The sequence below is a fragment of the Salmo trutta genome, unplaced genomic scaffold (assembly GCF_901001165.1).
Source record: "Salmo trutta unplaced genomic scaffold, fSalTru1.1, whole genome shotgun sequence".
NCBI classification, from domain to species: domain Eukaryota; kingdom Metazoa; phylum Chordata; class Actinopteri; order Salmoniformes; family Salmonidae; genus Salmo; species Salmo trutta.
Window position 1 is genome coordinate 74,655 of NW_021822884.1, and position 17,798 is coordinate 92,452.

Here is a 17,798-nt window from a genome sequence, read left to right on the forward strand (position 1 = left end):
GATTGCATAAAGGAGTTCTGTATTTATCATTCTTAAAATAATTGTTGTGTATTTTGTGAACGTTTATCATGAGTAATTTAGTAAATTCACTGGAAGTTTTCGGTGGGTATGCTAGTTCTGAACATCACATGCTAATGTAAAAAGCTGGGTTTTTGATATAATATGAACTTGATTGAACAAAACATGCATGTATTGTATAACATAATGTCCTAGGAGTGTCATCTGATGAAGATCATCAAAGGTTAGTGCTGCATTTAGCTGTGGTTTGGGTTTATGTGACATATATGCTTGCTTTGAAAATGGCTGTGTGATTATTTTTGGCAGGGTACTCTCCTAACATAATCTAATGTTTTGCTTTCGCTGTAAAGCCTTTTTGAAATCGGACAATGTGGTTAGATTAACCTCTTACATCTAGATGTTCCGCTAGCGGAACACCTGCTCCAATATCCAATGATGGGCGTGGCGCGAAATACAAATTCCTCTAACCTCTCTGGCGCATGTGGGACGAACTCGTCCCACCTACGTAACAGCCACTGAAATCCAGTGGCGCCATTTTTGAATCGTTAGAAATACTATTACTTCAATTTCTCAAACATATGACTATTTTACAGCTATTTAAAGACAAGAATCTCGTTAATCTAACCACACTGTCCGATTTCAAAAAGGCTTTACAACGAAAGCAAAACATTAGATTATGTCAGCAGAGTGCCCAGCCAGAAATAATCAGACACCCATTTTTCAAGCTAGCATATCATGTCACATAAACCCAAACCACAGCTAAATGCAGCACTAACCTTTTATGATCTTCATCAGATGACACACCTAGGACATTGTGTTATACAATACATGCATGTCTGTTCAATCAAGTTCATATTTATATCAAAAAACAGCTTTTTACATTAGCATGTGACGTTCAGAAAAAGCATAACCCCCGCAAACTTCCGGGGAATTTACTAACAGTTTGCTAAATTACTCACGATAAACGTTCACAAAAAGCATAACAATTATTTTAAGAATTATAGATACATTACTCCTCTATGCACTCGATATGTCCGATTTTAAAATAGCTTTTCGGATGAAGCACATTTTGCAATAATTTAAGTACATAGCCCGGCATCACAGGGCTAGCTATTTAGACACCCACCCAGGTCAGCCTCCACCAAAATCACATTTCCTATAAGAAAAATGTTCTTACCTTGCTTGTTCTTCGTCAGAATACACTGCCAGGACTTCTACTTCAATAACAAATGTTGGTTTGGTCCCAAATAATCCATCGTTATATCCAAACAGCGACGTTTTGTTCGTGAGTTCTAGACACTATCAGAATGCTACATCACGGTCTTGCGCATGGCGCATTGGCGTGACAAAAAATGTCTAAATATTCCATTACCGTACTTCGAAGCATGTCAACCGCTGTTTAAAACCAATTTTTATGCCTTTTATCTCGTAGAAAAGCGATAATATTCCAACCGGGAATATGCAATGAGCCTAAACAGCCGAATTAAATTTCTCCTCAGGAGCGAATCGTGCACGCGCCTCATTCAAAGGTCCTCTGATCCGCCACTTACCAAAGGCGATAATGTGTTTCAGCCTGAGGCTGCCTCGTCAACCTTCAGCTATTTCCCGGGTTCTGAGAGCCTATCGGAGCCCTGGGAATTGTCACGTTACAGCTAAGATCCTTACTTTTCAATAAACAGATGCAAGACGCACGACTCCTTGTCAGACAGGGTACTTCCTGCATGAAACCTTGTCAGGTTTTGCCTGCCATAGGAGTTCTGTTATACTCACAGACACCATTCAAACAGTTTTAGAAAATTCAGAGTGTTTTCTATCCAAACCTGAACAATAATATGCATATTCTAGCTTCTGAGTTGGTGTAGGAGGCAGTTAAAAATGGGCACATATTTTTCCAAAATTCTCAATACTGCCCCCTAGCCCAAACAGGCTAAATTCCGAAAACTTCAATTTTTCAAACATATGACTATTTTACAGCATTTTAAAGACAAGACTCTCGTTAATCTAACCACACTGTCCGATTTCAAAAAGGCTTTACAGCGAAAGCAAAACATTAGATTATGTCAGCAGAGTGCCCAGCCAGAAATAATCAGACACCCATTTTTCAAGCTAGCATATAATGTCACAAAAACCCAGAAGACAGCTAAATGCAGCACTAACCTTTGATGATCTTCATCAGATGACAACCCTAGGACATTATGTTATACAATGCATGCATGCTTTGTTCAATCAAGTTCATATTTATATCAAAAAACAGCTTTTTTACATTAGCATGTGACGTTCAGAACCAGCTTACCCCCGCAAACCTCCGGTGAATTTACTAAATTACTCACGATAAACGTTCACAAAAACATAACAATTATTTTAAGAATTATAGATACAGAACTCTATGCACTCGATATGTCCGATTTTAAAATAGCTTTTCGGTGAAAGCACATTTTACAATATTCTCAGTAGATAGCCCGGCATCACAGGGCTAGCTATTTAGACACCCACCAAGTTTAGCACTCATCAAAATCAGAAAGATAATCAAAAGTTTGATTACCTTTGATGTTCTTCATCAGAATGCACTCCCAGGACTTCTACTTCAATAACAAATGTAGGTTTGGTCCAAAATAATCCATAGTTATGTTCCATCAGCGACGTTTTGTTCGTGCGTTCTAGACACTATCCTAATGGTAAACAAGGGTCGTGCGCATGGCGCATTTCGTGACAAAAGATTTCTAAATATTTCATTACCGTACTTCGAAGCATGTCAACCGCTGTTTAAAATCAATTTTTATGCCATTTTTCTCATAAAAAAGCGATAATATTCCAACCGGGAATCTGCAATTAGGTAAACAGCCGAAAGAAAATACATCACGGGGTCGACTCGGGCACGCACCTAAGCCTTTTGTCTGCTGATAGACCACTTAGCAAAAGCGCTCGTGTGTTTCAGCCAGGGCTTTGAATTACGTCATTCAGCATTTTCCCGGGCTCTGAGGGCCCATGGAAGCCGTAGGAAGTGTCACGTAACAGCAGAGATCCTTTGTAATGGATAGAGAGAATCAACAAGGGGAAGAAATGGTCAGACAGGGTACTCCTGAACAGAATCTTCTCAAGTTTTGGCCTGCCAAATGAGTTCTGTTATACTCACAGACACCATTCAAACAGTTTTAGAAACTTTGGAGTGTTTTCTATCCAAAGCTAATAATTATATGCATATTCTAGTTTCTGGGCAGGAGTAATAATCAGATTAAATCGGGTACGTTTTTTATCCAGCCGTGAAAATACTGCCCCCTATCCATAACAGGTTAACGAGAGTCTTATCTTTAAAATGGTGTAAAATAGTTGATTGTTTGAGAAAATTGAATTGTGGTATTTTAGTTGGTTTTGTATTTCGCGCCGTGCGATGCCATTGGCTGTTGGCTAGGGGTTCCGCTACAGGCTGAACCTGTTGGGGCTAGGGGGCAGTATTGAGAATTTTGAAAAAAATATGTGCCCATTTTTAACTGCCTCCTACACCAACTCAGAAGCTAGAATATGCATATTAGTTGCATATCAGAGTGTTTGGATAGAAAACACTCTGAATTTTCTTAAACTCTTTGAATGGTGTCTGTAAGTATAACAGAAGTCATATGGCAGTCAAAAGCCTGAGACAAATCCTGACAGGAAGTGGATACCTGATGTGTTGAATTACCTTTAAGCCTATGCCATTGAAACACACAGGGGCTTATTAATCGTTGAGCACTTCCTATGGCTTCCACTAGATGTCACCAGTCTTTACAAAGTGGTTTGAATCTGCTACTGTGAGATCTGACCGAACAAGAGCCTTGGAACGGTGGTGGCCGATAAGACTCTGGCACGCGAGTTCATGTTGGGTACTCTCGTTCCAATACATTTTAAAAGAGAATGCAATCGTCCGCCTTGAATATTATTCATGTTCTGGTTGAAAAAGGCACTAATGATTTATGCTATACAACGTTTGACATGTTTGAACGAACGTAAATATTTTTTTCCCATCTTTCATGAAGACAAGTCCGGCGGGCGTAGTTCATGTGCTAACGACACAGAGCTTTTTGGACATAAATTATGAGCTTTTTCGAACAAAACTACATTTGTTATGGACCTGGGATTCCTGGAAGTGACATCTGATGAAGAGAATCAAAGGTAATGGATTATTTACATAGTATTTTCGATTTTAGATCTCTCCAACATGGCGGTTAGTCTGTATCGCAAAGCGTATTTTTCTGGGCGCAGTGCTCAGATTATTGCAAAGTGTGATTTCCCAGTAGGTTATTTTTAAATCTGGCAATCCGGTTGCGTTCAAGAGATGTAAATCTATAATTCTTTGAATGACAATATAATATTTTACCAATGTTTTCGAATAGTAATTATTTAATTTGTTGTGCTGATTGACTGGCGGTTATTGGAGGGAAAAGATTTCCTCAACATCAACGCCATAGTTAAACGCTGTTTTTGGATATAAATATGAACTTGATAGAACAAAAAATGCATGTATTGTCTAACATAATGTCCTAGGATTGTCATCTGATGGAGATTGTCAAAGGTTAGTGCATAATTTTAGCTGGTTTTCTGCTTTTGGTGACGCGTGTCTTTGCATTGACAAAACATTACACACAGCTATTTTCAATGTACTGTTCTAACATAATCTAACTTTATGCTTTCGCCGTAAAGCCTTTTTGAAATCGGACAACGTGGTTAGATTAAGGAGATGTTTATCTTTCAAAGGGTGTAAGATAGTTGTATGTTTGAGAAATTTGAATTATGACATTTAATTGTTTTCAAATTTGGCGCTCTTGAAATGCACCTGCTGTTGATAGGGTGTACCAGGGGTGGGACGCTTGCGTCCCACATAGCCCATAGAGGTTATTAAGACATGAAGGTCAGTCAATACGGAACATTTCAAGAACTTTGAAAGTTTCTTCCAAGTGCAGTCGCAAAAACCATCAAGCGCTTATGATGAAACTGGCTCTCATGAGGACCGCCACAGGAAAGGAAGACCCAGAGTTACCTCTGCTATAGAGGATAAGTTCATTACAGTTACCAGCCTCATGAGGACCGCCACAGGAAAGGAAGACCCAGAGCTTCCTCTACTGCAGAGTATTAGTTATTTAGAGTTACCAGCCTCAGAAATTGCAGCACAAATAAATGCTTCACAGTTCAAGTAACAGACACATCTCAACATCAACTGTTCAGAGGAGACTGCGTGAATCAGGCCTTCATGGTCAAATTGCTGCAAAGAAACCACTACTAAAGGACACCAATAAGAAGAAGAGACTTGCTTGGGCCAAGAAACACGAGCAATGGACATTAGACCGGTGGAAATCTGTCCTTTGGTCTGATGATCCAACAGCCGTGTCTTTGTGAGACGTGGTGTGGGTGAACGGATGATCTCCGCATCTGTATTTCCCACTGTGAAGCATGGAGGAGGAGGTGTTATTGTGTGGGGGGTGCTTTGCTGGTGACACTGTCTGTGATTTATTTAGAATTGAAGGCACACTTAACCAGCATGGCTACCACAGCATTCTTCAGCGATACGCCATCACATCTGGTTGGGCTTCGTGGGACTATCATTTGTTTTCAACAGGACAATGACCCAACACACCTCCAGGCTGTGAAAGGGCTATTTGACCAAGAAGAAGAGTGATGGAGTGCTGCATCAGATGACCTGGCCTCCACAATCACAGACCTCAACCCAATTGAGATGGTTTGGGATGAGTCAAAAAAAGCAACCAACAAGTGATCAGAATATGTGGGAACTCCTTCAAGACTGTTGGAAAAGTGTTCCAGCTGAAGCTGGTTAAGAGAATGCCAAGAGTGTGCAAAGCTGTTATCAAGGCTATTTGAATAATAAAAAATAATAAATGTATTTCACCTTTATTTAAACAGGTAAGCCAGTTGAGAACAAGTTGTCATTTACAACTGCGACCTGGCCAAGATAAACCAAAGCAGTGCAACACAAACAACAACACAGAGTTACACATGGAATAAACAAGAGTACAGTCAATAACACAATAGAAAAAAAATTAAGTCTATATACAGTGTGTATAACATATATTTTGATTTGTTTAACACTTTTTTTTGGTTAGTACATGATTCCATATGTGTTATTTCATAGTGTTGATGTCTTCACTATTATTTTACAATGTAGAAAATAGTAAAAATAAAGAAAAACCCTTGAATGAGTAGGTGTTCGAAAACTTTTGACCGGTGGCTGTACTGTACAGGGAGTGTAGTGTTGTAGATTGTGTGTGTGTGTGTGTGTGTGTGTGTGTGTGTGTGTGTGTGTGTGGGTGTGTGTGTGTGTGTGTGTGTGTGTGTGTGTGTGTGTGTGTGTGTGTGTGTGTGTGTGTGTGTGTGTGTGTGGTGTGTGTTAGAGGCTATCCCTGTGTAGTATCAGTGCTTGGGAGGATGAGAACAACCCAAGCTAACCAACAGGTCACCGTACATTTCTGAACAAATAGATTGTATAGTTATTGGATGTATTTTAATGTGTAAATCATTCAGTGGTAAGAAATAAAGATCATATATTGTTGTCTGTCTCTTATTTCAATCAGGTTGTTCATACTCATACTGTCACTGAGAGTTATCCTACCCTTAGCCCAAAATGACCTGTCACTGAGAGCTACGTTACCCCGAAACGATCTGTCACTGAGAGCTATGTTATCCCGAAATGACCTGTCACTGAGAGTTACATTACCCCAAAATGACCTTTCACTGAGAGCTACGTTACCCCAAAATGACCTGTCACTGAGAGCTACGTTATCCCGAAATGACCTGTCACTGAGAGCTACATTACCCCGAAATGACCTGTCACTGAGAGTTACGTTATCCCAAATGACATGTCACTGAGAGTTACATTACCCGAAATGACCTGTCACTGAGAGCTACGTTACCCCGAAATAACCTGTCACTGAGAGTTATCCCAAAATGACCTGTCACTGAGAGCTACGTTATCCCAAAATGATCTGTCACTGAGAGCTACGTTATCCCAAAATGATCTGTCACTGAGAGCTACGTTATCCCAAAATGACTGTCACTGAGAGCTACGTTACCCCAAAATGACCTGTCACTGAGAGTTATCCCAAAATGACCTGTCACTGAGAGCTACGTTATCCCAAAATGACCTGTCATTGAGAGTTATCCCAAAATGACCTGTCACTGAGAGTTATCCCATTATCCCCAAATCCTAACATTGGTGAATTAGGATACAGAGACGTTGGATTCTGTTGACTGATTCAACACTTATTATGTTAAATCCTCAACATGTTAATTCATATGATGTCAAAGTTACGCTCTCTGCACTTCTAATGCTAGGTCAAGTGTTACGTTCCACTTTGATGATGTCTGGTAATATGTATTTAGGAAGTATTGTTATGTAAACATTGTCTGTGTGTCGACCCACTGTCGGGCTCACCACTCAGATGTCATTTGACTCACCAAGCCAAAATGTTTGGCCACCCACTCTGTAGGCTATAATGTGAGACGTAGTAAAAGGCTTGGGATTTGTTCTTCCTCCATTTTCTAGGGGAAGAGTGGTCTAGCTAGCTACCCCTTGTCACACCCTAACGTTATGGCCAGTTTGTAGGAGCTGTGGCCTGTCGTCTCAAATGTTACATAAGGCCTGTTCAAACATGAGTCATTCACTCACTGACAGGCAGGTGTCCGTTTAAAAAGAGACCACTCACTGCCACCTGGTGGGCACGGGAAATACAACACCCACCAATAGCAAGGACAGACTGCCTAATGTTTATATTCAGTAACAAGTAGTCAGGGAGCAGTGATATTAGTAACAGGTAAATACTGTACATTACCAAAGGTATAATCTATATCGAGATCATGTTGACTGACTGATGAGAGACCGTTATTGGCTGGTGATAATGTGACGTGCAGTGAATTCTCTGTCTGATATTTAATGTATCAACTGAGATAATGTTGAAATTAAGAGAATATTTCAGAAGCTAAATAATGACTTCCAGGAGCACTTCTTCACTCTGTCCTCTCTTCCTCTTTTCCATTTGAATAAACCTTCATGGCTAATGCACTGCCCTTCACTGATGTCTATTATAGAGAGATAGAGCTGGTATTATAAACCCTAACCCCTTCACTGGTGTCCTATTATAGAGAGATAGAGCTGGTATTATAAACCCTTCACTGTGTGTCTATTATAGAGACATAGAGCTGGTATTATAAACCCTTCACTGGTGTCTATTATAGAGAGATAGAGCTGGTATATAAACCCTTCACTGGTGTCTATTATAGAGAGGTAGAGCTGGTATTATAAACCCTAACCCTTCACTGGTGTCTATTATAGAGAGATAGAGCTGGTATTATAAACCCTTCACTGGTGTCTATTATAGAGAGATAGAGCTGGTATTATAAACCCTTCACTGGTGTCTATTATAGAGAGATAGAGCTGGTATTATAAACCCTAACCCTTCACTGGTGTCTATTATAGAGAGATAGAGCTGGTATTATAAACCCTAACCTTCACTGGTGTCTATTATAGAGAGATAGAGCTGGTATTATAAACCCTTCACTGGTGTCTATTATAGAGAGATAGAGCTGGTATTATAAACCCTAACCCTTCACTGGTGTCTATTATAGAGAGATAGAGCTGGTATTATAAACCCTTCACTGGTGTCTATTATAGAGAGATAGAGCTGGTATTATAAACCCTAACCCTTCACTGGTGTCTATTATAGAGAGATAGAGCTGGTATTATAACCTTCACTGGTGTCTATTATAGAGAGATAGAGCTGGTATTATAAACCCTTCACTGGTGTCTATTATAGAGAGGTAGAGCTGGTATATAAACCCTTCACTGGTTGTCTATTATAGAGAGATAGAGCTGGTATTATAACCCTTCACTGGTGTCTATTATAGAGAGCATAGAGCTGGTATTATAAACCCTAACCCTCACTGGTGTCTATTATAGAGAGATAGAGCTGGTATTATAAACCCTTCACTGGTGTCTATTATAGAGAGATAGAGCTGGTATTATAAACCCTAACCCTTCACTGGTGTCTATTATAGAGAGATAGAGCTGGTATTATAAACCCTCACTGGTGTCTATTATAGAGAGATAGAGCTGGTATTATAAACCCTTCACTGGTGTCTATTAAGAGAGATAGAGCTGGTATTATAACCCTAACCCTTCACTGGTGTCTATTATAGAGAGATAGAGCTGGTATTATAAACCCTAAACCCTTCACTGGTGTCTATTATAGAGAGATAGAGCTGGTATTATAAACCCTAACCCTTCACTGGTGTCTATTATAGAGAGATAGAGCTGGTATTATAAACCCTAACCCTTCACTGGTGTCTATTATAGAGAGATAGAGCTGGTATTATAAACCCTTCACTGGTGTCTATTATAGAGAGATAGAGCTGGAAATTATAAACCCTTCACTGGTGTCTATTATAGAGAGACAGAGCTGGTATTATAAACCCTTCACTGGTGTCTATATAGAGAGATAGAGCTGGTATTATAACCCTACCCTTCACTGGTGTCTATTATAGAGAAATAGAGCTGGTATTATTAACCCTTCACTGGTGTCTGTATAGAGAGATAGAGCTGGTATTATTAACCCTTCACTGATGTCTATTATAGAGAGTAGAGCTGGTATTATTAACCCTTCACTGGTGTCTATTATAGAGAATAGAGCTGGTATTATTAACCCTTCACTGGTGTCTATTATAGAGAGGTAGAGCTGGTATTATTAACCTTCACTGATGTCTATTATAGAAAGATAGAGCTGGATTCATAACCCTTCACTGGTGGTCTATTATAGAGAGGTAGAGCTGGTATTATAAACCCTAAACCTTCACTGGGTGTCTATTATAGAGAGGTAGAGCTGGTATTATAACCCTTAACTGGTGTCTATTATAGAGAGATAGAGCTGGTATTATAACCCTAACCCTTCACTGGTGTCTATTATAGAGAGAATAGAGCTGGTATTATAAACCCTAACCCTTCACTGTGTCTATTATAGAGAGGTAGAGCTGGTATTATAAACCCTAACCCTTCACTGGTGTCTATTATAGAGAGATAGAGCTGGTATTATAAACCCTAACCCTTCACTGGTGTCTATTATAGAGAGATAGAGCTGGTATTATAAACCCTAACCATTCACTGGTGTCTATTATAGAGAGATAGAGCTGGTATTATAAACCCTAACCCTTCACTGGTGTCTATTATAGAGAGGTAGAGCTGGTATTTTAAACCCTTCACTGGTGTCTATTATAGAGAGGTAGAACTGGTATTATAAATCTTAACCCTTCACTGGTGTCTATTACAGAGAGATAGAGCTGGAATTATAAACCCTTCACTGGTGTCTATTATAGAGAGATAGAGCTGGTATTATAAACCCTAACCCTTCACTGGTGTCTATTATAGAGAGATAGAGCTGGTGTTATAAACCCTTCACTGGTGTCTATTATAGAGAGACATAGCTGGTATTATAACCCTAACCCTTCACTGGTGTCTATTATAGAGAGATAGAGCTGGTATTATAAACCCTTCACTGGTGTCTATTATAGAGAGATAGAGCTGGTATTATAAACCCTTCACTGGTGTCTATTATATAGGAGATAGAGCTGGTATTATAAACCCTAACCCTTCACTGGTGTCTATTATAGAGAGATAGAGCTGGTATTATAAACCCTTCACTGGTGTCTAATATAGAGAGATATAGCTGGTATTATAAACCCTAACCCTTCACTGGTGTCTATTATAGAGAGATAGAGCTGGTATTATAAACCCTTCACTGGTGTCTATTATAGAGAGATAGAGCTGGTATTATAAACCCTTCACTGGTGTCTATTATAGAGAGGTAGAGCTGGTATTATAAATGCTTCACTGGTGTCTATTATAGAGAGGTAGAGCTGGTATTATTAACCCTTCACTGATGTCTATTATAGAGAGATAGAGCTGGTATTATAAACCCTAACCCTTCACTGGTGTCTATTATAGAGAGATAGAGCTGGTATTATACACCCTAACCCTTCACTGGTGTCTATTATAGAGAGATAGAGCTGGTATTATAAACCCTTCACTGGTGTCTATTATAGAGAGATAGAGCTGGTATTATAAACCCTAACCCTTCACTGGTGTCTATTATAGAGAGATAGAGCTGGTATATAAACCCGAACCCTTCCTGGTGTCTATTATAGAGAGATAGAGCTGGTATTATAACACATAACCCTTCACTGGTGTCTATTATAGAGAGATAGAGCTGGTATTATAAACCCTAACCCTTCACTGGTGTCTATTATAGAGAGGTAGAGCTGGTATTATAACCCTTCACCGGTGTCTATTATAGAGAGATAGAGCTGGTATATTAAAACCCTTCACTGGTGTCTATTATAGAGAGGTAGAGCTGGTATTATAAACCCTAACCCTTCACTGGTTTCTATTATAGAGAGGTCGAGCTTGGTATATAAACCTTCACTGGTGTCTATTATAGAGAGATAGAGCTGGTATATAAACCCTAACCCTTCACTGTGTCTATTATAGAGAGGTAGAGCTGGTATTATAAACCCTAACCCTGTCACTGGTGTCTATTATAGAGAGATAGAGCTGGTATTATAAACCCTTCACTGGTGTCTATATAGAGAGATAGAGCTGGTATTATACAACCCTTCACTGGTGTCTATTATAGAGAGATAGAGCTGGTATTATAAACCCTAACCCTTCACTGGTGGTCTATTATAGAGAGATAGAGCTGGTATTAAAACCCTAACCCTTCACTGGTGTCTATTATAGAGAGATAGAGCTGGTATTATAAACCCTATACCCTTCACCTGGTGTGTATATAGAGAGATAGAGCTGGTATTATAAACCCCTTCACTGGTGTCTATTATAGAGATAGAGCTGGTATTATAAACCCTAACTTCACTGGTGTCTATTATAGAGAGATAGAGCTGGTATTATAAACCCTTCACTGGTGTCTATTATAGAGAGATAGAGCTGGTATTATAAACCCTAACCCTTCACTGTGTCTATTATAGAGAGATAGAGCTGGTATTATAAACCCTAACCCTTCACTGGTGTCTATTATAGAGAGATAGAGCTGTATTATAAACCCTAACCATTCACTGGTGTCTATTATAGAGAGATAGAGCTGGTATTATAAACCCTAACCCTTCACTGGTGTCTATTATAAGAGAGGTAAGCTGGTATTTTAAACCCTTCACTGGTGTCTATTATAGAGAGGTAGAACTGGTATTATAAATCTTAACCCTTCACTGGTGTCTATTACAGAGAGTAGAGCTGGAATATAAACCCTTCACTGGTGTCTATTATAGAGAGATAGAGCTGGTATGATAAACCCTAACCCTTCACTGGTGTCTATTATAGAGAGATAGAGCTGGTGTTATAAACCCTTCACTGGTGTCTAATATAGAGAGACATAGCTGGTATTATAAACCCTAACCCTTCACTGGTGTCTATTATAGAGAGATAGAGCTGGTATTATAAACCTTCACTGGTGTCTATTATAGAGAGACATAGCTGGTATTATAAACCCTAACCCTTCACTGGTGTCTATTATAGAGAGATAGAGCTGGTATTATAAACCCTTCACTGGTGTCTATTATAGAGAGATAGAGCTGGTATATAAAACCCTTCACTGGTGTTCTATTATATAGAGATAGAGCTGGTATTATAAACCCTAACCCTTCACTGGTGTCTATTATAGAGAGATAGAGCTGGTATAATAAACCCTTCACTGGTGTCTAATATAGAGAGATATAGCTGGTATTATAAACCCTAACCCTTCACTGGTGTCGATTATAGAGAGATAGAGCTGGTATTATAAACCCTTCACTGGTGTCTATTATGAGAGAGATAGAGCTGGTATTATAAACCCTTCATGGTGTCTATTATAGAGAGGTAGAGCTGGTATTATAATGCTTCACTGGTGGTCTATTATAGAGAGGTAGAGCTGGTATTATTAACCCTTCACTGATGTCTATTATAGAGAGATAGAGCTGGTATTATAAACCCTAAACCCTTCACTGGTGTCTATTTAGAGAGATAGCAGCTGATATTATAACCCTAACCCTTCACTGGTGTCTATTATAGAGAGATAGAGCTTGGTATTATAAACCCTTCACTGGTTGTCTATTATAGAGAGATAGAGCTGGTATTATTAACCCTAACCCTTCACTGTGTGTCTATTATAGTAGAGATAGAGCTGGTAGATTAAACCCTAACCCTTCACTGGTGGTCTATTTAGAGAGATATGAGCTGGTATTATAAACCATAACCCTTCACTGGTGTCTATTATAGAGAGATAGAGCTGGTATTATAAACCCTAACCCTTCACTGGTGTCTATTATAGAGAGTTAGAGTTGGTATTATAAACCCTTCACTGGTGTCTATTATAGAGAGATAGAGCTGGTATTATAAACCCTTCACTGTGTCTATATAGAGAGGTAGAGCTGGTATTATAAAACCCTCACTGGTGTCTATTATAGAGAGATAGAGCTGGTATTATAAACCCTTCACTGGTGTCTATTATAGAGAGGTAGAGCTGGTATTATAAACCCTAACCCTTCACTGGGTCTATTATAGAGAGGTAGAGCTGGTATTATAAACCCTTCACTGGGTTTCTATAGAGAGATAGAGCTGGTATTATAAACCCTAACCCTTCACTGGTGTCTATTATAGAGAGGTAGAGCTGGTATTATAAACCCTAACCCTTCACTGGTGTCTATTATAGAGAGATAGAGCTGGTATTATAAACCTTCACTGGTGTCTATTATAGAGAGATAGAGCTGGTATTATAAACCCTTCACTGGTGTCTATTATAGAGAGATAGAGCTGGTATTATAAACCCTAACCCTTCACTGGTGTCTATTATAGAGAGATAGAGCTGGTATTATAAACCCTAACCCTTCACTGGTGTCTATTATAGAGAGATAGAGCTGGTATTATAAACCCTAACCCTTCACTGGTGGTATTATAGAGAGATAGAGCTGGTATTATAACCCTTCACTGGTGGTCTATTATAGAGAGATAGAGCTGGTATTATAAACCCTAACCCTTCACTGGTGTCTATTATAGAGAGATAGAGCTGGTATTATAAACCCTTCACTGGTGTCTATTATAGAGAGATAGAGCTGGTATTATAAACCCTAACCCTTCACTGGTGTATTTTATAGAGAGGTAGAGCTGGTATTATAAACCCTTCACTGGTGTCTATTATAGAGAGATAGAGCTGGTATTATTAACCCTAACCCTTCACTGGTGTCTATTATAGAGAGGTAGAGCTGGTATTATTAACCCTTCACTGATGTCTATTATAGAGAGATAGAGCTGGTATTATAAACACTAACCCTTCACTGGTGTCTATTATAGAGAGGTAGAGCTGGTATTATAAACCCTAACCCTTCACTGGTGTCTATTATAGAGAGCTAGAGCTGGTATTATAAACCCTTCACTGGTGTCTATTATAGAGAGATAGAGCTGGTATTATAAACCCTAACCCTTCACTGGTGTCTATTATAGAGAGATAGAGCTGGTATTATAAACCCTTCACTGGTGTCTATTATAGAGAGATAGAGCTGGTATTATAAACCCTAACCCTTCACTGGTGTCTATTATAGAGAGTAGAGCTGGTATTAAACCTAACCCTTCACTGGTGTCTATTATAGAGAGATAGAGCTGGTATTATTAACCCTAACCCTTCACTGTGTCTATTATAGAGAGGTAGAGCTGGTATTATTAACCCTTCACTGATGTCTATTATAGAGAGATAGAGCTGGTATTATAAACACTAACCCTTCACTGGTGTCTATTATAGAGAGGTAGAGCTGGTATTATAAACCCTAACCCTTCACTGGTGTCTATTATAGAGAGATAGAGCTGGTATTATAAACCCTAACCCTTCACTGGTGTCTATTATAGAGAGACATAGCTGGTATTATAAACCCTAACCCTTCACTGGTGTCTATTATAGAGAGATAGAGCTGGTATTATAAACCCTTCACTGGTGTCTATTATAGAGAGATAGAGCTGGTATTATAAACCCTTCACTGGTGTCTATTATATAGAGATAGAGCTGGTATTATAAACCCTAACCCTTCACTGGTGTCTATTATAGAGAGATAGAGCTGGTATTATAAACCCTTCACTGGTGTCTATTATAGAGAGATAGAGCTGGTATTATAACCCTAACCCTTCACTGGTGTCTATTATAGAGAGATAGAGCTGGTATTATAAACCCTTCACTGGTGTCTATTATAGAGAGATAGAGCTGGTATTATAAACACTAACCCTTCACTGGTGTCTATTATGAGAGATAGAGCTGGTATTATAAACCCTAACCCTTCACTGGTGTCTATTATAGAGAGGTAGAGCTGGTATTATAAACCCTAACCCTTCACTGGTGTCTATTATAGAGAGATAGAGCTGGTATTATAACCCTAACCCTTCACTGGTGTCTATTATAGAGAGGTAGAGCTGGTATATTAACCCTTCACTGCTGTCTTATTATAGAGAGATAGAGCTGGTTTATTATAAACACTAACCCTTCACTGGTGTCTATTATAGAGAGGTAGAGCTGGTATTATAAACCCTAACCCTTCACTGGTGTCTATTATAGAGAGATAGAGCTGGTATTATAACCCTCACTGGTGTCTATTATAGAGAGATAGAGCTGGTATTATAAACCCTAACCCTTCAATGGTGTACTATTATAGAGAGATAGAGCTGGTATTATAAACCCTTCACTGGTGTCCTTATATAGATGAGGTAGAGCTGGTATTATAACCCCTAACCCTTCACTGGATGTCTATTTATAGAGAGATAGAGCTGGTATTATAAACCACTCACCCTTCATGGTGTCTATATATAGAGGGATAGAGCTGGTATTATAAACCCTAACCCCTTCACTGGTGTCTATTATGAGAGATAGAGCTGGTATTATAACCCTTCACTGGTGGTCCTATTATATAGAGATAGAGCTGGTATTATAACCCTAACCCTTCATTCTGGTGTCTAGTATCGAGAGATAGAGCTGGTATTATAAACCTTCACTGGTGTCTATTATAGAGAGATAGAGCTGGTTTAAACCCTAACCCTTCACTGGTGTCTATTATAGAGAGATAGAGCTGGTATTATAAACCTAACCCTTCCTGGTGTCTATTATAGAGAGATAGAGCTGGTATTATAAACCCTAACCATCACTGGTGTCTATTATAGAGAGATAGAGCTGGTATTATAAACCCTAACCCTTCATGGTGTCTATTATAGAGAGGTAGAGCTGGTATTTTAACCCTTCACTGGTGTCTATTATAGAGAGGTAGAACTGGTATTATAAATCTAACCCTTCACTGGTGTCTATTACAGAGAGATAGAGCTGGAATTAAACCCTTCACTGGTGTCTATTATAGAGATAGAGCTGGTATGATAAACCCTAACCCTTCACTGGTGTCTATTATAGAGAGATGAGTGAGCTGTGTTATAAACCCTTCATGGTGTCTAATAGAGAGATAGCTGGTATATAAACCCTAACCCTTCATGGTGTCTATTATAGAGAGATAGAGCTGGTATATAAACCCTCACTGGTGTCTATTATAGAGAGACATAGCTGGTATTATAAACCCTAACCCTTCACTGGTGTCTATTATAGAGAGATAGAGCTGGTATTATAAACCCTTCACTGGTGTCTATTATAGAGAGATAGAGCTTATTTAAAACCCTTCACTGGTGTCTATATAGAGATAGAGCTGGTTATTAAACCCTAACCCTTCACTGGTGTCTATTATAGAGAGATAGAGCTGGTAAATAAACCCTTCACTGGTGTCTATATAGAGAGATATAGCTGGTATTATAAACCCTAACCCTTCACTGGTGTCTATTATAGAGAGATAGAGCTGGTATTATAAACCTTCACTGGTGTCTATTATAGAGAGATAGAGCTGGTATTATAAACCCTTCACTGGTGTCTATTATAGAGAGTAGAGCTGGTTTATAAATGCTTCACTGGTGTCTATTATAGAGAGTAGAGCTGGTATTATAAACCCTTCACTGATGTCTATTATAGAGGATAGAGCTGGTATTATAAACCCTAACCTTCACTGGTGTCTATTATAGGAGATAGAGCTGATATATAAACCCTAACCTTCACTGGTGTCTATTATAGAGAGATAGAGCTGGTATTATAAACCCTTCACTGGTGTCTATTATAGAGAGATAGAGCTGGTATTATTAACCCTAACCCTTCACTGGTGTCTATATAGAGAGATAGAGCTGGTATTATAAACCCTAACCCTTCATGGGTCTATTATAGAGAGATAGAGCTGGTATTATAACCATAACCCTTCACTGGTGTCTATTATAGAGAGATAGAGCTGGTATTATAAACCCTAACCCTTCACTGGTGTCTATTATAGAGAGGTAGAGCTGGGTATTATAAAACCCTTCACTGGTGTCTATTATAGAGAGATAGAGCTGGTATTATAAACCTTCACTGGTGTCTATTATAGAGAGGTAGAGCTGGATATAAACCCTTCACTGGTGTCTATTATAGAGAGATAGAGCTGGTATTATAAACCCTCATGGTGTCTATTATAGAGAGTAGAGCTGGTATTATAAACCCTAACCCTTCACTGGTTTCTATTAGAGAGGTAGAGCTGGTATTATAACCCTTCACTGGTGTCTATTATAGAGAGATAGAGCTGGTATTAAAACCCTAACCTCACTGGTGTCTATTATAGAGAGGTAGAGCTGGTATTATAAACCCTAACCCTTCACTGGTGTCTATAGAGAG